This window comes from Ailuropoda melanoleuca, chromosome 10 (assembly GCF_002007445.2).
Source record: "Ailuropoda melanoleuca isolate Jingjing chromosome 10, ASM200744v2, whole genome shotgun sequence".
NCBI lineage: Eukaryota > Metazoa > Chordata > Mammalia > Carnivora > Ursidae > Ailuropoda > Ailuropoda melanoleuca.
This window is the reverse complement of record NC_048227.1, coordinates 27,604,549-27,628,006: the sequence shown is the minus strand read 5'-3', so window position 1 is coordinate 27,628,006 and position 23,458 is coordinate 27,604,549. Positions and strand designations below refer to the sequence as shown.

Genomic DNA, 23,458 nt, shown 5'->3' with positions numbered 1-23,458 from the left:
CAAGACTTCTTTTATAGGTACTGGGTGGGCGCACGTGCGCGTGCATGTGTGCGTGCACGTGCGCATATGAGGAGACGCGGGCGTGTGTGCGTGCACGCTGCACGTGCGTGCACGTGCGCGCGTACGTGGGTGCGTGTTTACCCATTATAGGACAGTCTTATATTTACAAACGTGGAAGGATGGCATGATAAATTGTTAAATAGGAAAAGCATGTTATAGAATAGCGTAACAACAATAACAAACATTTACTGAGCACCTGATACAGGCACTTATTAAGGTAAGAACTTTACCATCTATCATCTCACTGAATCTGCTCACCGACATTTTAATATGGCTATTTTTATCATTTCATTTTAGAGTTGAGTGAAATAAAACCTGGAGAGAGGAAGAAACTTGCCCAAGGTCACAGAGCTGCTACATGACGGAGCTGGCGTTCCGATCCAGAGCCTGGGCTCCTATCAGCTCTTAGGATCCGATTTTGCAGGTATGTGCGTGCATAGAGAAAGAGGGGGACTTCTATGTGCCGAACCCCTCCCTCCCTTTACCTCTGATGACAGTGACTGGGGATAGGACAGAGATGAAAGAGATTTCCTCCTTCTTTTTAAAAATCCAAAGAGGCTGAAGTCATTTTAAAATGGATGAGCAGAGCTTCACGTATCGACCTGGTGAATCTCACAAGGAGTGTGGAGCAAAAGACAACATGCACAGTAGGATAAGGTGTGAAAATATGGAAAACTAAACAGTGTATCACTAGGTAGCAAAAATATAACAAAATGCACGGAGTTAATAAACACCGAGCTTGGGGGAGGAGAGGGATTAGGAAAAGGAACACGTGGGGCTTCAATCACCTTGATCATGTTTCATTCCTTAGGCCGTGTTGGTGGGTACCAGCTGTCACTTGTATTATTATAGATAGCACTGTCTTTGAACTATTTCATAATAATTTTCATCGAAAGGGGAATTATTAACAAGAAATGACTCCACATGATCATTCACCTTTAACTTTGACATTGTTTGAATTTTCACGATGTTGTTTTTGAAATTTGAAAAAGAAAAAGATGGGAGAGGGCAAGACAGTGGTTGCATTTGGGAAGGAGGGAGGGAGTAGTTATAGGAAAGGGGCACAAGGGGGCTTCTGGATACCAGAAATATTCTATTTCACTCGCCTGAGTAATGGTTTCCCAGGTGTTTGCTGGGTGGTATTACATGAAGCTGAACACGTATGGTTATTTTCACTTTGCTGAATATCTGTTATATATCACAATACAAATGTATTAAAATTTCTATGAATAAACAAAAAGCAGGAGGGACATCTAAGTCATAGTACAAAGGAATTCCACCCTCTTAACTCTGGGGCTGGTACCATGCCATCCCTGCTCTCATGGGTCACTCAGCAGGTAACCCCTCCATAGGCTACAGGCACCTGGAGAAACCAGAGGTGCTATAGTTCAAGGCCTTTGAAATCAGACCTCTGAGCACACCCCAGCACCCTCAGTGAGGCGGCCTTTGTCAAACGGCTGTCTGCATCACAGGAGCCCAGAAAAACACTGCCATATGGCAAGGCTCTTAAGTGGGGGAGCCTACAGCACTGGGATAGAAAATGAGATTCCAAGTGCCACTTAAGATTGGATCCGTGTTTGATGTGGGAGTCTTTTTGGGGTTTTGGGTTTTGTTTGTTGTTGTTGTTGTTGTTGTTGTTTGGAAAAACACAGGAAGGTTTGCTTCCTGTTTCCTTTAGCGACACATTGTCCAGCCTCTCCCTGAGAATGGCCAAGACCCCTGAAGATCACAGGTTACTGCTCTGCTCTCAAAAGTAGAAAAAGAAAGAGATCGCTGAAGTAGAGAGGGGGAATCGAGAGATCTGTGTGAGTTTCCTGTGACTGCTGTAGGCAACTCTCAAAAAGTTTGTGGTCTCAATGACACAAATTTATGATCTTCCGGGTTGGGAGGTCAGAAGTCCGGAACGTGTCTCAGTGGGCTAAAACAAGGTGTCAGTGAGGCTATGTTCTGTTCCGGGGGCTTTGAAGGAAAATCCATTTTCTTGGCTTTCCCAGTTTTTAGTGGTTTCCAGCTTTCCTTCGTTCCTGTTGCCCATCCATCTTCAAAGCCAGCAATGGCCAGTCGGTATTTCTCATAATGCTGTCTCTCTGACCGAATTTTGGCCTCCCTCTTCCACACTTAAGGGTCCTTATGGGTCCTTAAGGGTCCTTATGGTTACATTGGGTTCACTTGCATGATTCACGATTATCTATCTCCCTGTTTTAAGGTCAGCTGCTTAGCCCCCTTAATTCCCACCTGTCATGTGACACGACATAATCGCAGGTTCTGGTGATGAGGACGTGGACAACTTTGGAGGCCATTGTTGTGCCATGCGCCCTCACCACTGATTCGTTTCTCTGTCGTGTGCTACCCCTTTGGCTCTGTGAGGGCAGGACGCTTTGTCCCTCTCACTTCTGCTTCCCCAGCCTCTAGAGCAGTCTGGGTCTCAAAGCACCTGGTGCTGTTGAACTTACACCTTCTGCGTTTTCACTGCAGGGTCTAAGAACAGTTAAGCCCCTTCCATGTAACATCGACGTGCTTGTATTCCCATGCGTGACTTCCGTAGAAGTCAGAGGAACAAAGGTGGACAGGAGGAGAAACAGAAAGCTCATGCGGGAGCTGCAGAGCCCTCCCATGATCAACTTCCGAATTCATTTAGTGCTTCTGGTGGTATTACTGGCCAGGGACAGACACAGTGCCACACAGAACAAGGGCGATTTAAATGACTCTGATGAAGTATGGAGTGCAGATATTAAATAATTAGATAAGTTTAGATCGAAGGTCCCATAGGGTCCGGTGTTTTCCTTTAGGTCCCTAAGACGCTAGTCGTTTTACGCGGACGGGAAGGAGGCATTTAAACACAGATTCACAAAAGGGGAAACTCATCTCCCATTCAATTCTCTGAAATCCTTATTATGTAAAAATGACATCTCAGGTTGGTGTTGCTCTGTGTTGAACCCCTGCCAAACACCTGCTAATCTCCTTTGTCACATAGAGAGAGCAGGCTTCTGGCTAGAACCTCAGGCAGGCTTCATCCTGATGCGACCAAACAGTGCACATGGCTCCAGATGAATTTGGGGAGCCCTGGGGCCAGCGCCTTCTTCTTTTTCTAGTTTGACCAAGCTGTAGCTGACCTATAGCCCTGTGGAAGTGTGACGTGTACCTCACTGTCACTTGACTTATATATACTGTGAAATGATGACCTGAGAAGTGTAGTTGGCGACCACTGTCACACATAGATCAAAAAAAAAAAAAAAAAAGATGAAGAACAGTACATTTTTCCCCATTTTCACTGTAGCATTGTTCACAGTAGGCACAACATGAAAACAACCTAAGTGGGGTGCCTGGGTGGCTCAGTCGGTTAAGCATCTGCCTTCGGCTCAGGTCATGATCCCAGGGTCCTGGAATCTAGCCCCACATTGGGCTCCCTGCTCACCAGGAGCCTTGGGGGTTTTAGGCCTAGTGAAATGCGTCACACAGAGAGAGGCAGATATGGTATGATGTCACTTATATATTGAATCTAAAACCAGACCAAACCAAAAACAAAAATAAAAACTAACCCCTTCTCTTCACGGTTGAGGAAAGGGAAGCCCAGACCTAGTGTCCTGAGCCCCATCTCCGGAATCCTTATCCAGCTTCTGCCCCTTGTGTGTGAAGGCAAGACCCAACAGGAGAGAACACAGACCATCTGTCACTAAATGGATGAGAGAAGAGAAAGCAAAGGGAGCAGGAGGGCAGGCCTCTCCTTCTCTGGCCAGGCTGCTCAACAGCAGGCCCTGGGGAGAAGACGTGCATGTGAGGGGAGCAGAGGGAAGAATGAAGCAGTCAGCATCCCCATTGTCAGGGAGGCCTGCTCTGTCCTGGCCACAGCCACTGGCAGCAGGAACACTCTGGGTGTGCAGAGGGGGAGGAGCAGGAAGAGTGCCAGGAAGCAGGCAGGGCTGGGCCAGGAGCTGGGGCTCAAGACTCCCTCTGACCCACAAGGGTGCAACTGTGGAGGGGACCCTGGCGGGACCTTGGGAGCCAATCAGATGCCTCAAAATCTCTGTCCTGCATTCCCCACCCACCCCCACCTCAAGGGGGTCCACCCTGGTCCTTCCTCCAGCCAGGCCAGCCTCCTGGCAGACACACAGATGGCTCCTACCTATAGCCAAAATTACCTTTCCAGGAAAATGCTTCCACCTTCTGAAAAGGACCCAGAAAACACAACCTGGCAGAGGATTTCCAACTTCTTTCAACCAGACGAGTCTTTCTGTCATTGAACCCACATGCAGAGTGTCTAGGAAATATTTGACCAGAACACAGTGAGTACACAGAAATATATATTTTTAAATCAATGTATATATAAACAAAGTATGCTCTGATTAGAGTTGGTGGGATTGGGGGGGTTTGGTGGGGACGGTAGGTTCTGGAACTCCAGCTCCTCGCCCCAACTCTGTCATTTCTTGTAAGCAGCTAACCACAGCTTGAAAACCACCAGGTCAAACCACCCACACTGTCCCCTTCCCTGGGTTGCTGAAAGAGGCTCGGGTTCAGGTTTTTCTTGGGTCTAAAGTCTGCCATACTTGAAGAATCAATGACAAGAGACGAGTAGACTCTAACATCAAAGTGCTCCTTATCCCGTAAAATCTTGACTAGATGTCAGAGATGCAAAATCAAAATTCTCAGAACTAAGCCTTGGATTCTCCTGGCTGTTTTGGCCACTTGAGCTTTGCTAACCCATCCCTGTGGTCCGTCTATCAGTGTGTCTATGTAGCAAATGACGTCGTCACTTAGTGGTTTAAAACATCAACCATTTATTTCATTCACTGTTCCGTGATGGTTCGGCAGGTTGGCCTGGGCTCAGCTGGGAGGTTCCTCTGGCCTCCGCTGGCTTAGCTGATCCCAAGTGGGGTTTTGCGTGTATCCGTATTCAGTGGATGGTCAGTTGGGGCTGCTTGGGTTGACTGGACTCATGTGGCTGGTGATGGGCAGGGCTGTATCAGGGACAACAGGGATCTCTGATTAATTGTCTCTCATCATCCATTGTGCTGGCCTGGGCTTGTTCACAGGTGGTGGAGGGTTTCAAAAATATTAAGAGGAAGTTGCAAGGGGGCCTAGGCTCAGAACGGGCACTGTCCCTTCTACCACTTTCTGTTGGCCAAAACAAATCATATGGACATCTCTGATTCAAAGGCTAGATAAATGGGCTGCACTTCTTGACCAGAAGAGCATATGGCCAGTGTTGCAATCGACTACAGAGACACAGAGGCACTTGTCAGAAGTGGTAGGAAGAAGAATACTTTATTTTGGAAGCTCCAGTTGCCTGGTGGGTGAATGATTCACCTATTATCCCTGAACTTGTATCCACAAGGCCCAGGAGATGGTGGAACTAGGTATCCAAGTGTCCCTCCCCTCCCCACACACCCCATAATGAAACACATCACAGTGCTCTGTCTCATCTGCTTCCTGTCTCCCTCGCCCCCTGAGAAGAGGAAGCAATCCCATTCTCTCATCAAAGGCCAGGCCAGGCTTCCAAGTCCCCAGTCTCCTCTCCACCACCCCTGCCCACAACACACGCCCTCAGCCAACCCCACATTCTGGCACAGCTGCCCTCAGCCCCACCTTCCACATATCATCCCAACACACACAGACTACTGGAAATCCATAGAAAACTGGCCACCAAGGGAGGGAATTCAAGATGCAGATAATCACGGAGGGCAAGTGGGTAGCAGTGAAGCCCAAAGAATCCAGTTCCTCGGCTGTACCACTTCTTCCCTGAATGACTGGGGCAAATTACCCAACCTCCTTGAACTTAGTCTCCATCCTCGACGTAGCACTGCCTTACTGAACTGTACCGATGATCTAAGCACGCTCAGAGTGCTTGGTATGTGCAAGGTACGGCTCTGAGACCTTTGCACATATGTTAACCCATTTAATCATTACCACAACTCTATAAAGTAGCTACTGTTTTTATTCTTATTTTATAAAGGAAGAAATTGAGGATCCGCGAGGTTCAATGCCTTGGCCATGGCTACGCAGCTACTAAGTATCAAGGCCAGGGTTCAAACCGCGACAGTCTGTCCCCCAAATATGTGTTCTAGCCGCTATGTGAAATTCTTGCAGGCACTATGTGTTTGTGTGTGGCTGATTTTTTTTTTTCAATCGGGAAAACAAGTGTTTCAATCCAATAGTTTCTAATTTTAAAAATAACAATAATTTAAGTAATATCTGCAAATAGTTTTTTTAAAGATTGTATTTATTTGAGAGAGACAGAGCAGTAGCAGGGGGGATGGGGTAGAGGGAAAGGGAGAGGGAGAAGCAGACTCCCCGCTGAGCAGGGAGCCCAATGCAGGGCTCCCTCCCAGGACCCTGAGATCATGACCTGAGCCAAAGGCAGACTCTTAACCAATTGAGCCACCCAGGCATCCGCAAATTTTTTTTTTTAATCAAATAGAATGAAAAGATTTCAAATGAAAGGTAATTCTCCTTTTGTTTCCAATTTCCTACCCACCCCCAGTTCTTCTCCATAAAGGCAACAATGGGTATTTGATTCCTATAAATCTCGCCAAAAATATGCTTTTTTTAAATCAAACATGATAGGTATAAACATGGGTTTAGAAAGGTAGAAGTGTAGGTGTACGAACAGACAGAGATACAGCGACAGAAATACGCAGGCTGGTTTTTATACTAATGGAAGCATACTCTATACAGAGGTCTTCTAATATATTCAAAAGATTGTTTTATTTCAGTATGCATGGATCTGTTTCATCCTTTTTTACAGCTGTGCGGCTGACCCTTGAATAACACAGGTTTGAACTGAGTGGGTCCACTAATAGAGAGATATTTTTTTTCAGTAAATGCAGTACAGTGCTATAAATGTATTCTCTTCTTTATGATTTTCCTATTAACATTTTCTTTCCTTTACTGTAACAATACAGTACATATAATACACGTACCATGCAAAATGCATGTTGACTGCTTATGCTATTGGTAAGGCTTCTGGCCCACAGTGAGCTGTGAGTAGTTAAGTTTTGGGGGAGTCCCAAGTTATTTGTGGATTTTTTTTAAGATTTATTTATTTATTTGGGGGGTGCAGAAAGAGAGGGAGAATCTCGAGCAGACTCCACGCAGAGCAGGTGGAGCCCGATGAGGGGCTCAATCCCAGGACCCTGAGATCATGACCCGAGCCGCAATCAAGGGCCGGCCACTCAACTGAGCCACCCAGGTGCCCTGTTTGCAGATTTTTGACTGCACGAGGGTGTCGGCATCCCTAAGCCTGCGGGGTTGTTCAAGAGTCAACTGTATTATGATATTATTCCATTATTTGGATGAACCATAATTTTTTCAGCAGCTTTCTGATAGACAAACAGGTTGTATTTAATATTTTCCCATTACAATGTCATATCATTATACCTGCATCTGGGTCTTTGTGCAAAGATACTTTTACTGTTGAAATTAAGAGTGTAGGGTGGTTTGTTATTGTCCCACACATTAATACATTCAACAGGAATTTAGTTGAGCAAAAACACCCTCCCACGAGACAGTCCTTATATGTCTCACTTCCTGACAGTGGTCTTGGTCCAAACAGCACAGCAGGTTGTTGGTACATTCCAGAAGTTTGGTGAGTGCAGATGCTACCCAGAGAAATATCTCTATCAGTGGTGGATGAAAACAAAGTAACCTCCCCCATTCTCCCCACTGCCCCCAAAGGAGCCAGAGTTGATTGCTGCATTCCCCAACATGCCTATTACTATTTAGACAACCAAAACAATTTTTCTTGTACTTTCTGGGAGCTTGGAGATTCTAATTTTTTAAGGACATAAACCTGTTAGTAAACCTTATAGGAGCTCAGGACTGTCATCGTTCCCCAGCCTCTCCAAAATAGTGAACATACAGAACTGATTTGGGGTCTCACACATTACTCCTCAGATACACAGATAAAATGCAGATTATTTTATCACTGATCTGGTCTTTTTCATGATTTTCCCACCTACTCAGTAGCAGGAAAACACACAGAGACACGTACACACAAATAAATTTGGTCAAGCTGCATGCAACAATTTATACATTCCTTTAGGTAGTGGTGCAACCTGTCAGATTACTCATCTTCCTCTCAGAAGACCCCTGTGAGTGTCTGCTGGGGCAGGCTGCCCCCTGCTTCACTTAAAGAGTTATTTCAACCCTGGCCATGACTGTAGGGTCATGTAGCACTGGTCCTGCATCGTGGGTAACCCCAGCAGATGCGGGCCACCAGAAATTTCCAACAAAAGTATGATCTCACGTATGGAGTCGTCTAAAAAAATTAAAATAATAAAAAAAAAGGACTCACTCTCTCACTTTCTTCAAGTCCTTCCCTGGTGGCATTTTCTTTATGAGGTAAACTTTCACGTAACATAAAATTACCTATTTTGTATGTGCTGCTCACTTCACTGAGTACATTCACAATGCTGTACAGCCACCACGAATCCATGTAGCTACAAAACATTTTCATCACACCAAAAAGAGACTCCATGATCCTTGAACAGTCAGTCCTCATTCCAAGCTGAGGACCCTTTTAAACCCCAAAACAAGTAAAGAAAGCACAGCATCCCTACTCCCTTCCCTGCTTTTCCTCCACATAACTTACCATCATCCTACTCTCTATATCGTTCACTTACTTATCTTGTTTATTATCTGTTACTCCCTCCCATTCCCTCTAGAATGTAAATACCATGAGAGATGAAAAAAAAATAATTTAACAATTTTATTCAGTGCTGTATCCCCAGTGCCTAAAACGGTATCAAGCACATACACATGAGATATGCTCCAAATGTATTTGTCGGATGAACAGTGAATGGCTTTTGCGTAGTGAGTTCATGTGGGTTCCTAAGGAGTACAGCCTCTCTTTCAATTTACTTATAAAACTGTGTTTCCAAATCCAATGGGAAATTTGATGGGAAACTTACATAAGTTCAGAGACTATGCCTTTTTTTTTTTTTTTTTTACTTAAAAAATAAAGACCAGAGAATCCACCTCAGGGAGCATGGCAGAAGGTTTTTCTCCTTAATTAAGAAGCCAGACCTGTTTCAATCCATAGGCAAGTTTATAAACGACATAAGATTCTATTGACTCTCGTTCCCAAAAGACTTCCCTCCGACCACTGGCACTGATTCTGCTGCTGCAGTAGTCGTGCAGCCCTGTTTTGGCTTCCCATGTACACCTGTGATCTTGCAGTACCAGGGAGACTCCACCCATCACCTGCTGGAGTGAGGGATGTGAGAGCTGAGGCCCAGAGATAAGAAGCAGCATGGCCCCAACCCAAACAACCAGTAGCTGTGAAAACCATGACTTGATTCCCCACAAGAGAATGAACTCCTTGAGAGCAAGCAATACATGTGGCTCATCTTCCCCCTCCCATTACCCAGATGATTGCCTAGCACATACAAGGTGCTCAACAAACACTCACTAAATGAATAAATCCCCCTGCAGTCCATTTCTAGATCATTAACTACATCAGTTGAGGCTCAGAAGCTTGGACCCTCCCTGGGATGAAGCCTACAGAATGATTTAATGGATTTCTTACCTCACCTGCTAGAAGGGAGCAGAGCTCAGACTTATCTGTGCTCATACACATCTGGGGCTGTTTCTTGGGGAGAATAAGGCTCTGGTTTTCGACAGAAGTCCAGCACAGGCTGAAGGACTTTCCAAAATTAAACGGCAGCCCAAACAGCACTCGCTGATTTTGAAGATCACCATTCATCCCCAAGTCCCTCACTGGAACTTGGGTATCCCCAGACTGACCTGGTCTAGAGTGTTTCGCTGTTAGGCTAGCATTTATTAAGAGAGGAGAATGTGGGGACTAAGAAGTGAATGGGTAGTAAGGAGGGCACGTATTGCATGGTGCACTGAGTGTTATACACAACTAATGAATCATCGAACTTTACATCAGAAACCAGGGATGTACTGTATGGTGACTAACATAATATAATAAAAAAAAAACGTTAAAAAAATAAAAAAGAAGTGAATGGGGACTTTAGCCAGAAAGTCATTTCAGATCTGCACCTGCTATTTCCTCTGTCCTCTGCTCCCAAACCATTCTCTGGCCGGCCCTTCTCGTCATCCTCATCTCAAGTGGCATCCCTCATTCTAGATTGCCCTGTTAATATTGCCCTCCTCTGTCTGCCTCCTATTACTCTTATACCATCCAGCTTAATTTCCTTCATAATGCTCATTTTTGTCTAAAATTATTTATTCCTTTTCTTACTTGTTGACATGTTTATTATTACTTCCTTCCTAACTGGGGTGTAAGTTCTCAACTGATTCCCCAGTGCCCAGAACACCAGCAAGCACATTAAAGACACTCCATCAATACTTACAGAAGGAATAGTTGACCAGATGTTTTCCGCAGCTGGCAGAGCTAGCTGGCAAACACCTCTGGCTAGCGAAAGGTCTTTGTGCCAGCCCAGGATCTTGTAGAATGACCCTCCTCTGGGCTGAGCACATTCACAGTAACTCCATTATGGACATTCTATCATCACCCTCATTTCTCAGGTGAGGGAACTAGGAATCGGAAAATCACATGCCCAAGAGAGCTCAGCCTATAAAGGCAGAGCTGGGACTCAAATGCAAGTGTGTCTGAGGCCACAGCGGATGCTCATAAGTACGCTGCTGCTCCCACAGCCCTGCTGAGCAAAGGAACACCAGCAGCGAGGAGAGGAATAGCTGACAATTACATGGTGCTTACCTTGTATCAGGCACTGTTTCAAGTGCTTTAAAAGGGGCAGACGCAGCCATGGGAAATGTCATTGTCAACAAAAAGAGCCCATCCCAATTCATAATATATAGATGCTCCGTCTACTAACAGCGTTGTTGGGTGGAATAAATCAGGGCTTGAAGAGAGAGGACAAGGCACTTGATGGGCACTTCACCGCTCCCCCTTTCTTCCCCTGTGTTCATTCCCTCCCAGTGTGGAAGGGAGGCTCCCAGATGGAGCATCCAGCTGCTCAAAGGGGACACGGTACAGCATATTTGGTAAATGGCCGTCATAGGCCTTTGAGGAGAACAGAGGAGGTGTTCAGGGTAGGGGGTGGAATTCTGTGTAGTCATCGTCAAGAATAGCAAAAGCCCAGATGGACGCATATCAAATGTGCCTCGTGCACATGATTCGGCCACCTCTCTTCCCATCACACCAAATACCCATCATTTTGGAGTTTTAAAACATAAGGGTTTGCTACTGGTTACCCATTCCCAGATTTGGGAAGAGGTGGTCATCACTTGCCTGGCAGTTCTAGAGGTCTTCTGAGCACTAGACGCTTCTTAGCATCCTTTAGTACTGTTTTAGATGACCATGGGCTTGCTGGCTTCCGAAAGTGAGCAACACAGGGGTGCCTGGCTGCCTCAGTCGGCAGAGGATATGACTCTTGATCTTGGGGTTGTAAGTACAAGGGCCGATGATGTGTGTGCAGAGACAGGGCAGTGGTGGAAAGAGATGGGGTGAGCAGAGCACTGACTGTGTACAGCAACAGAGGTTATGAGATCATATCAGACAAGGGCAGGTCAAACACCCCCAAGGATGATTCATGCTGTGTGTGTGTGTTTGTGTGTGTGTGTGTGTGTGTGTGTGTGTGTACTGGGGGAGGGCGACTGGAAGATCATTGCTCTCCATATCATGAAATAAACAAGTCCCAATGGCTCTCTCTCACCCCAGTTTATTAACTCTATGGCCCAACTATTCATCACAGCCCTTCTTGGCCCATTTTAAAGTAACACCCTCTCAGAATGTTCTGGCCTTTGCAGATGCGTCCCAGGCACTCCCAAGCTTGAACCAGAGAGGAAATGCCCCGTGTGGGATCGATAAGTTACCTCACACACAAGCAACCCAGCACTCAATGCCAAAACTCTACTGAGCTTCTTAATTAAATCTTCCTTTTGGATGTCACGGGGTAGAGGTGATTGGGCTGACTTCAGGGTGATCTTCCGATCCCCAGGAACAGAAGACTTGCCCCTTTTGATACATCCCAAAGGAAGCCAGTTTCATCTGTCACCTTCCATAAAACATAGCAAATGCATATCATAATACGTTAAAATTTTAGTTGCTGACCCTGAATTTTAGAAAGGCATTCAAAGAAAATGACTAAAAAGAAATAAAGACACCAAATTATTAAGTGAGGCTATCTTTTGGTCATGATTTTTATTTTCTTCTTAATGTACTATTAATATTTTCCAAAATGCTTTCAAGAATCAGGTATTGACCATTAAAAACTGTTTGTAAAGATTGGTTTTGTGTCTCCAGTTCCATTTATTGGACCTACTTTAGATTTACTTTCTCAACAAATATTCATGAAGCACCTACCCTGTGCCGTCTCTGAACCAGCAAACACTATGGTCCTCAAAACACATTTCCTTTTATAAGTAAAGTTTTATTGAAACACAGCCACACCTCTTTGTTTTCTTATTGCCGATGGCTACTTTTGCGCTACAAGAACAGAGTTAAATAGTTGCAAGGAAGACCACATGGCCCACAAAGTCTACAATGTTTGCTATCTGGCTCTTTCCAAAAAAAGTTTCCTGACTCCGGTTCTACACGAGAGGCTCGAAGTTAGGTAATAAAAATCAACAGTGAGCAAAAACAAAAAAGATACGTCCCCAGGGTCATGGAATCTGTTGTGTTATTTGCCCCCTGATTCAGTGGTGTCCATATTCCTAAAAACAGTTGCCCTGTGGTTCTAGCAAATGTAACCAGAATTGTGGTAGCCACAATTTTATTCTCTATGGCTAGAGAAGATTCTTGATGGTTCAGGGATGGAGAGAACCCTGGTTTTGTCTTCTCTGTTAACAATGGAAGCACAATATTAACCTGTATTTCTCCCTCCCCAACACAGTGCCTAGCTTATAGTTAAGCACTCAGTACGTTTTAGCTATTATTATCAACATCATCCAGGGACCCCCCAGATGTATTCGTCATCCCCTGTCTGGGACCCAAACTTCATCCAGTCTTTAAGGGGCCAGTGTCTATATGACAAGCCAGCAGAACCCTCAGGTCTGGAGATTTTAACCCACTTCTCTTTCTCTGAAAATCCTTATTTGAAGGCCACAAAGCTGGGAGTTTCAGAAACATAATACGTGGAAGGCACACAATTCCTCCCTAAACTCAAGCACCACCTGGTCTGGAAAGCGGAGGTGAATAATAAAGAGATGAGTTTCCAAACCCTGTTCAGTAAACAAGGTCCCAACACCAGACAACAACCACCCTTTGCCTTCTGCTGGACTACATCTCCTTGGAAACATCATAATAGGCTTAAGAAAAGCTCGAAAGATTCTCAGAAGATCTGCTGTTCCCTCCACAACAGGAATGGGCTTAAGTATTCTATTAAAGAATCTCGCATTGGGTTGGCCTCGGCATTAGCCTGCTAGGCATGCAGAAGCACGTCAGGGACAGGTGGGGAGAGAAGCAGGGCTCTGAGCCACCTCTGCAAAGGGAACTCTGCAGGTGAATGCTCTAATTAGGAGCTTGGAGTCTGTTCAGCGTTCAGTAGGATCCTTCCAAGTCTGTCTCCTTTATTCAATTAAGGAAATGATAGGAACCTTCAATTTTCCCTATGATTTAAAATAATGATAAATGATCAGGTAGAGTTTGGGGATCTTTTTTTAAGGCACATTTCTAAAAGAAACTTCTGCTGAATTTAATCATGCCTGCTTCTGGGAAACAGTCATCAAACAGACTATTGGCAATTCAAATCTTCTCCCCCACACAAACACGCCCTTTGTCAGCAGCAATATCCAACACAGAATGAATCACTCAGAACGGGGAGGGAGGCTCTGCATTGCAAAGATAAACAAAACAACAATAATAATTATTATCATAAAGCTTACCGAGTTCAGAAAAGAAAGAGTAGAAATGATTCAGGTAAATGTTCAAATTGGAAGGTGTAACAAAAGAAAAGAAGAAGAGGGGCTCCTGGGTGGCTCAGTTGATTAAGCATCTGCCTTGGGCTCAGGTCAAGATCTCAGGGTCCTGGGATCGAAACCTCCCCCCCCACCTCCTGGATTGAGCTCCCTGCTCAGCTGGGAGTCTGCTTCTCCCTCTTCCTCTGCCCCTTCCCCCTCCCCTCATGCTCTCTCTCTCTCTCTCCTCAAATAAATAAATAAATTCTTTAAAACAAAGAAGAAGAGCACACATCCAGCAACACAGGTGGATATATTCAGTGAGTGACCACACCTGTATGGGACTCACTGTGCTCTGAGGACCATTTGCTTTTACCATCTTCTGAATCTAGTGTGTCTAGCTAGGATGCCTGAATTTTTTTTTTTTCGTGTGACATATTCTGTATTACTCAGGGCCCACCTACCCAAGGTTTTTGCTTTCCCTTTTTACTTGGGGGCCATTTCTGGGATGTGGAGTGAGGAAAAGGACCTGAAATCCCATGAGCCTTGGGGGCTGGAGTGGAATAAGGTTCACCTAAGACTAAAGAGCATAGCTCGTGGGTTCTCAAGTACAAGTTTAAATCTGCCCCATCGGATGAATGACCTTGTGAGGATTAAATGAGATAATGCCTGGGGCGCCTGGGTGGCACAGCGGTTAAGCGTCTGCCTTCGGCTCAGGGTGCGATCCCGGCGTTATGGGATCGAGCCCCACATCAGGCTCCTCCGCTATGAGCCTGCTTCTTCCTCTCCCACTCCCCCTGCTTGTGTTCCCTCTCTCGCTGGCTGTCTCTATCTCTGTCCAATAAATAAATAAAAAACCTTTAAAAAAATGAGATAATGCCTGTTAAACACTTATTATGGTGCCTGGGAAATAGGAAGTGCACAAAACTGTTAGCNAAACCTTTTAAAAAATGAGATAATGCCTGTTAAACACTTATTATGGTGCCTGGGAAATAGGAAGTGCACAAAACTGTTAGCTGCCATCATCATCGTCATCATTAACCAGCTGGACCTTCGAATTAATGCTTCAGTCTTCTAGATGACAATACATCTAAGTGGATGACCAGCCTTTCTTTGGAAACCTCCAAGAATATGAAGCTCGCCACCTCTATTCTGTGTATGTCACCAGCCCTTAGAAAGTTCTTTCATGTATTGAGCTGAAATTTCTCCCACTGTGGCTTCTGTTCCTTGGTCTTGTAGTTCTATCCTTTGAAAGTCTTAAAAGACAGGGATAATCCCTCTTGGATTTGTAATAGTTGAAGGTTTGGTTTTATTGTGAGTAAAAAAACCAACTCTGGGAAGCTTTGGCATAAAAGGAAATTAACTGGAAAGATCCTAGGGTATCTGATTAAATCAAGAAGGAGGAGGAGGAACAAGAGGTGGAGGAAAGGCAGGAGGAAGAGTTGGCTAAATGGAAGGAAAAGGAGGAGGAGAATCAGCTTCAGAGAATGCAGGAACCAAGCAGGTTCAGGATCAATTTTATCAGAAGGAGTCCCCGGACATTCGTCTCTAGCACTACCATTAACAAGCCTTATCCACAGATCCAAGAATGTGATTGGCTCTGCCTGAGTCAGGTGTCTGCCCTAGGGCCAATCACCTCTGGCCAGGGGACAGAGTCACCTACTGTGGATCATGCTGGGAGCTCACCTGTGGATGGGGGTGTAGAAAAGCAACACACAGAACTGAGGCGCCTGGGTGGCTCAGTCAGTTAAGCATCCTACTCTTGGTTTCAGCTCAGGTCACACTCTCAGGGTGATGAGATCGAGCCCCACATCGGGCTCCATGCTCAGCATGAAGTCAGCTTGAGATTCTCTTTCCCCCTTCCCCTCTGTCCTCCCCCTGCGCACATTCTCTTTCGCTCTCTCTCTCTCTCCTAGATAAATAGATAGATGATAGATAGATAGATAGATAGATAGATAGATAGATAGATAGATAGAAAAAGAAAGACAGAGAGAGAGAAAGGAAGGGAAAGGGAAGGGAGAGGAAAGGAAAGGGACGGGAAGGGAAGGGAAGGGAAGGGAAGGGAAGGGAAGGGAAGGGAAGGGAAGGAAGGGATGGGATCACACAGAACAGCATTGGTATGAAATGAGCGGCCTCCCAGCCACGATACCATGAGGAAGCCCAAGCCATGTGCATGAATCACAGCACAATCCTTAGACACTTGGAAAAGCCATTTTCTAGGATAAATATTCTTCAGTTCTTTCAACCACAGTGATTAAATTAATTGTTAATTTAAAATAATTGTTTGATTATTTAGTTTTCTCACTAGAATGTTAAGCTTCATGAAGACAGAGAACCATGTCTGGCTCAGTCACTGACATATCCCACCACTTAGCCAGGGGCTTAGACCACAACAGGTACTCAAATAATTGCTGAATTAATTGATTGATAAATGCATTAATTATCATTTTTTAGATCCTTGTGGTTACTCGCTTCCAAATGTAACTCTGTCCGCCTCAGTCAGTCCCACTGATGGTAAAAATAAACTCCAGTGTCAGAAGGCTTTTTGCATGAGATGGGAAGGAAGGTAAAATAACTCACAAGTCTTATTTTAAATCACCTGACAATTTTGTTTATCCATCTGTTCCTCTTATTCATTCCTGCGTAACACACTCCAAAACATAGTGGCTTAAAACAATAGCCGTTGACTAGATCATGAATCTACAAATTGGACAGGGCATGATAGGAGGGCTCATCTCTGTTCCACATGCCATCAGCTGGAGTAGTTTGGCTGGGGGCTGGAGAATCCTCTTCCAAGATGGCTGGCAGTTTGATGCTGGCCGTCAGCTAGAAGCTCTGCTGAGGATGTGAGCCAGGACCTCATTTCCTCTCCATGGGTATCTCTCCATAACCGTGCTTGGGCATGCTCACAACATGGCGGCTGGGTTCCAAGGGTGAGCATTCCAAGAGAGCAGGACAGAGAAGTACGTGAAATTTTTATGACACAACCTCAAAACTCACACGCATCACTTCTGCAGCATGCTCTGCTCTTGGTCAAGGCAGTCCCAAAGGTCCACCCATTTCAAGGGGAAGGGGCACAGACATCCCTGTGCTACGATGAGTGTGAGGGTCGCACTGAAAGAGCAAGTGGGAGGGGAGCTATTGTTGCGGCATCTTTGGAAAATACAATCTGTCCCACCATCTCTTCGGTTTTGGCACAGGCAAATTAGGTTTCAGCATTGTGAGTTTAAACTTCCACTCAATCATCAATTTTTGAGTCATTTGTGCTAGGCTAGGATGAAGTCCTGAAAGTACAAAGATAAATGAGAAAACCCTCTTCCACTGGGGAGTCCACAGATGGGCAGAGAAGATGAATAATGAAAATGCAATGTGATGAGTAATTCAGCCAAGATGTATACAGGCAGGGAAAGAAATGATCGATTTTGCCTGGACTGGAAGCTGGTTTACCTACACGCGTTTCCTTGGTGGCCATGGGTGCTGTCAGACTGCTCGGTTGCCGTTTTCCGAGTTAATATGTATTCCCCTAGATGAGCATCTAGCCAGAACTCAGCCGGATCACCCGAGTTGTACCACGTGGGGGCCACACTAACCACAACCAAAAAGAACAGGCCTTCTTGTTTCACAACAGTGGTAGCAACTGGGATTGAACTCTTGGATAATTTAAGGGGAGCCTTAAAATTCTCACAGGAGAAAGAACTCCAGAGAAGAACTAATAATAATGACAATAACTTTTTAAAAATTTAATTTTTTAGAACATTTTTAGATTTACAGAAAATTTAAGAAGACAACACAAAGAACGCCCTGAACCCAGTGCCCCCTATTACTAGCGTCTTCGATTAGTCTGGTTACTTATTACCGTAAATGAACCAGTATGGATACGTTATTATTAGCAAGAGTCCATGGTTTATTCAAATTTCCTTAATTTTTACCTAGTGTCCCTTTTTTTGTCCCAGGATCCCATCCAAGATACTACAGCACATGTAGTCAGCGTCTCCTTAGACTCCTCTTGGCTATGACAGTTTCTCAGACATTCCTTGTTTTTGATAACCACGGCAGTTTTGAGGCATACTGATCACATATCTTGTAGGATTCCCCTCTCTCGGGACTTGTCTGGTGTTCTTCTCTTGATTAGACTGGGGTTTTGGATTTGGGGGAGGAAGACTACCATAGACCCCCATTTCTATCCCATCACATCGAGGGCAAATAGTATCAGCATGATTTATCACTGTTGATTTTAACCTTGATCGGCTGGTTGAGCTAGTCTTTGTCAGATTTCTCCATTGCGCAGGAAGTGCCCTCCCCCTTTAAACTGTCCTTCTTGGAAGGAAGTCACTGTGTGCCACCCATACTTAAAAAGTGGGCTATGCTCTTGCCTCCTTGAGGATAGACTGTCTACCTAAACTATTTGGAATTCTTCTGTACAGGATATTTGTCTCTAGTCCCCATTTTTTTACTTGTTCAATCACTAATTTATGATAGTGTGGACTCACGGATATTTATTTTACACTTGGGGTTACAATCCAATACACATTCATTTTGTCACTCAAAGTGGTCTGGCTTTGTTATCAGAAGCTCTTTCCTTTGCCTCCCATCATTGTACTGTTATAATGACTTTTTTGCATCTATGTGCAAGCACTAGAAGAGAAAGGTGTGTTATTAGGTGTACTTCTAACTTCATCATTCAGATAAGCCAATGGTATAAGTGCTCCCATTTACACAGAAGGAGTCTGAGATGGAAAGGGTTCAGTAAATTATCCAAGGTCATGGAGCTCGTAAATGGTGGAGCTGGGATGTGAGTCCACACTGGCTAGCTCCAGATGCCCCGCTTTTAAAAAGTTGAATGTCAAAAGGAATACAACCTTGCATTGTCCCCCAACTTGTTGAAACACCAACACTGGTTATGCATATTGGTATATTAGAGAAACCCAGAGGCAGCTGAAGGAGCTTCCAATGGCCACGAGCAGCGAAGGCCACTTCTCTGCATCTCTTGGCTTCAGTTCTGCACCCCAGCACCCCCTATCCACAATTGAGAGGAAAGGCTGGCCAGAGGAAACTGCCCTCGTGGGAGCGTTATAGACTTAACATCCTGCCCCCTCACAGGAAGTTGTAGAAAGACGTGGTGGACACATGGGGATGGATGCTGAAGCTGACATTTTCCAAGTCTTAAGGGGTGGTATTTTGGGGCTTGAGTGGGTCTTCTTGGAGTCCCTTAAATTAGATTTCATGAACCCACTCCACCCACTCAGGAGCAAGCCCTTGGCACAACACACTCCCTTCCAAACCTTGGAGCTAAACTCCCTCCATCTTTCCCTCCAACCCTGTAAGATGCCAAAACAGCTTCAAGGGACTCTGCCGAGAATTGCTAACCATGTTTATACTGGGTTGGTGAAAGCCCAGAGCAGAAGAGACAACACAGACCCAGGTCCCCTCCTGAAAGCCCCATACATAACCAGAGATATGGATCCAAACACAGAATCCAGCGTCCCTCTGCTGTGTGCCCAGGATGTAGAAAGCTCTGGTTGGCTGGTTTCTGCCTCCCTGTCCAGCGCAGCCTGGAAATATAACGCAGAACGTTCACCCACACCTTCCCCAGGTTCAGCACCAGTGGTCCTGCCTCCCCCAAATCATGCTCCGTCCTTCCTTAGCTACCAGCCTGCCTTCTGTTGGTAAGAAGACACTGGCATCTTACACAATTAAAGTCCATTTTAGCAACTTCTCTGCTACCTCTGAGAGAGGGGGGAATGTCTCAGTATGAGGGCGGCCTCTCTTTATCAGATTCTGCTTTGGAAGATGGGAATGCCATCCTTTAGATTTCTTAAGGAAATAGAGCAGAGCCAAAGTAGTTGGTGGCACTCAGCTGGGGTTTGAGACCTCATTCATAATGCCTGAAGAACTTCAAAAAGTTTCAAGGACAATACCTAGTGTAATACGCTCATTGACATCTAAAGAGCCCCAGAAAACTAGGCCATGGGTATAATGAGAGGCAAAAATACTGATAAATGGAAGGGGAGACGCACCAGAGTGTCCCTGCGAGCTTTTGCTTCCTACTTTAAGAATAAAATTGGACGGGAGAAGTGGCTTTCAGAAGACGTCAGAACTGCCTTGAAATTCTGGCAGGAGCTAACTTTGTTTTCTAAATTTAAAGACATCGCAGCCTCTATAATTTGTCTCCAATGAAGCTACGCCATTTTTTTTTTTTTTTGAGTCCTGCTTTTGTTGCTAACTTGCTATGTGGACACAGTTACCCTCTTGGCGAATATTCAGTTTACTCATTTGTAAAAAATGGGGGTCACCGCACATTCTGATGGGGAGATGTTGACCTGGAAGCTTTCCTCATTAGGCACTTTGATGAGATACGCTAAGACAGCCAGGGTCCTCCAAGATAAAGCAGAGGCTGGTCCTGTCCTCCAGGAATGTAATTACGTAGCAGAGAAAGTGAAATTCACATGAACACACGATGAAAAATAGTCTGAAATACACATACACACACACACACACGCACACTCACATACACACACACAATCCCAGAGCTACTGACAACTCAGTAAGCTCTCATCTATTTCTGACTAATATACTTTCCAGAAAATAGCAGTTAATTCACTCTAGAGGCAAAAGGTTATTTCCATGCAAGGACACTTCCATCTGTGTTATGTCAGGGCCATCGGCCAAGGTTAAAGAGTATCTCGACCTTCTGCTGTGCTCTTCTCAACAAACTTCTCCCTGTGGACCATCGTCCACTAGCATGACCGTAACACAGCGGCCCACGGAAGGAGAAGAGAGAGAAATCAAAGTGAGTTCTTTTCTGCTGGAAGCAGCTATGTTCAAAGAGCTCATTGATTCATTTATTCATTCGCTCCCTCAACAAATATTTACTCAACGGTACTCTAGGTGGTCAAGTACTTTACTGGCACTGAGAATAGAACCAGCGAGCAAGATACTCACAGCCTAGGGAGAAGATGGAAAATTTTAAAAGGCACATACGATACAGGATTACAAGCTCTGGGATGGGGTAAGCGTGAAGGCACTGTGGGAGCACAGATGGTAGGCACCTTCTCTTTGGTGAAGAAATAAGGGAAGACTTCCTGGAGGAGGTGACATGGAGGCTGAGGCCATCCCAACAAGCAGGAGCTGACTGGGTGAGGAAGTGTGATGAGCAGGTTTAGGAAAGGGAACAGCGGGTGCAAAGGCGTGGAGGTGGGAGAAGAGTGTATTGGATTCCTGACGGACACTGCAGTGGAAAAGGGCAGGGTTGAAACACAAGACTGCAAAGATCCGTTTGGGTACATGACGCGAGTCCGTGGAAAACCACAGAGAGCTTTGAAGGAAAGAAGTGGCAGGGTCAGATTTGCATATTAGGAAGAGCTCTATGACCATAGTAGATGAGGTAGAGAAAGAAAATTTGGCGCTGTCCTAGAGATCTCAGTACACAGTGAAGACAGCCGCCACTGGTAAGAAGCACCCTCCCACATGCTGCCGTCTTTCCTACTGAGAACCACCGGGTGAAGAGCTGTACCTTTACTCCCATTGCACAAGTCCTGAAACACTTTCTCAACTTGGGCTTTCTTGGTGTTTTGGGCCAGAGAAGCCTTTGTGTGGGGGCCGTTCCGCACATCGTAGGGGGTTAGCAGGACCCCCGACCTTCACGCACGAACACAACCCTCCTGCCACATGTGACCACCAAAAATCTCTCCAGACGCTGCCACATGACCCCTGGAAGGGCACGACCACCCCTACTTGAGATCGACCATTCGAGAAGCTCAGGCCCCACTGTTTACACCAGCGGGGACTCCTGTCTCCAGAGTCTTCCCTCTCTGGACTCCATCAAGCATGCTCCCCTTCCCTGCCAGCCTCATCCCTTTGGGCCTTGGCCAATGCCTCACTCGCATCAATTTGCCTTTAAGCCTTTACTGGGAATCTTAAGCAGAGATGTCGCTTTCTCCCGTCATTTTAGTTTTCTCATACACTAAAGCAAGGATTTTTTTTCCCCCTTGGGAGCTAAAAATTGTTACCGCACTAGAAGCTAAAGGCTTTTTTTCTCATCACATGTGCATTTCTATACATGTCCTTTCAAACCAGCAGAGCACGCGCACCCAGCACGAGGACGAGCCACATGACATCAGAGCCCATTCCTGCCCAGTTCCAAGGTGTCTGCCCCTGTCTCAGACACAAGCACTGTAATTTGGTGATCTGAAGTTGCCTCTTATGCATTTTTAAGACAACCCCGAAGTATTCCTCTCGTGGATCTGCATCAGAAAGTTTGCCTTGTGATTAAATCTACAGATGTAAAAAAAAAAAAAAAGAAAGAAAAATTGGAATTTCACAGAATGGTACATGCAGCGAGAGCATGGTCGAGCCAATTTCCTCTGTTCCATCTTTATGTGGAAGTGTGGCGGCTGGGGAGATTGTCTTCCCCGCACTCAAATTACCCTGCCAGACAAAGAGAATTTTTTAGAAGAGTCCTGAGCATGTAATTTTATTACCTTAGCGCCGATTTTAATATAATTCATGTAATTTCTTCTGCAGGAGAAAAGTTATTTTCCTAAATGCCTGGTAAAATGAGAACTGATGGATTTTTGATTCCCACCAACTGTCCTCTGTAGAATTTTCTGCTAAAAGAAGAAACGCCAAGAGATGCTCAGCTCAAAGAGCCTCACCTGGGAGCAGAGAGCATTCATGGGGTGTTTCAGGCTTGTTGGTTTCTGATGACTCTGTATCTCAAAAAAGAGACCAAATGCATCTTGAAAACCGCTATCTTATCAACATGGAGCCAAGGTCAGATTTGGTCAGGATTCTCCATCTCTGCACCTACAGCCACAGAGATTGGATCATTGCGTGTCATGGGGGCCACCATTGTGTTGTCGGGTGTCTAGCAGCATCCCTGGTCTCTACCCACTTGATGCCAGGTGCACAGCACCCCAGTCGCGACAACTAAAATTGTCCCCATTCATTGTCACATGTGAGTATCACTGAATTTGGCTTCTTTGTTCCAGGGCCTCTCCAGTCTATTCCTGGGACCCACCTACGTGGAGGAGAAGAGGAAGCTGCGTTCAGTACTCAAAATTAATCCACGGCCAATCCAGAGGGGCGGAAGTTCGAAGAAAATCAAAAAGGTAGATCTACCAAGTGTCCAACACAATGACAAACTGTCACTTCCTTCTGGTACCTGAGGGTCAGAGGCTGCTAGAGCTGGACATTACTTTCCTTTCTGCTCTTTATTTAACAAATGTTTATATAGTCTACACGTGCCAGGCAGTGTTCTAAGTGCTTCAGAGGAGCAACTGATTTGATCCTTACTACAATTCTAAGACGTGAGAACTATTATCACCCCATTTAACAGATTAGAAAACTGAGACACAGAGACATTAAGTCTAATTAGAGAGTAGCAGACCAGAATCCAGACTAAGGCATTTGATTCCCTTTCTGGGCTCTTAATCTGTAGGCTACGGTGTGTGTGCTGTACTAGGAGAAGGGAATTGAATTTGAACTCAGCTCCACCTGGGATCAACTCCTGGGTTGGTCACTTAGCAGCTGGTGAACCTGGTCAAGTTCCCTGATGTCTCTAAACCTAATAACC

At 45.2% G+C, this 23,458-nt stretch overlaps 1 long non-coding RNA gene across 1 annotated transcript; it reads left to right on the top strand.

The window, feature by feature from the left end:
- Nucleotides 1-381: 381 nt before the first annotated feature.
- On the top strand, nt 382-22,987 carry LOC117804057. Its single transcript, XR_004628245.1, has 3 exons — nt 382-484; nt 4,208-4,343; nt 22,875-22,987. It is a non-coding gene; the product is annotated as an uncharacterized LOC117804057 (long non-coding RNA).
- The last annotated feature ends 471 nt before the right edge of the window (nt 22,988-23,458 follow it).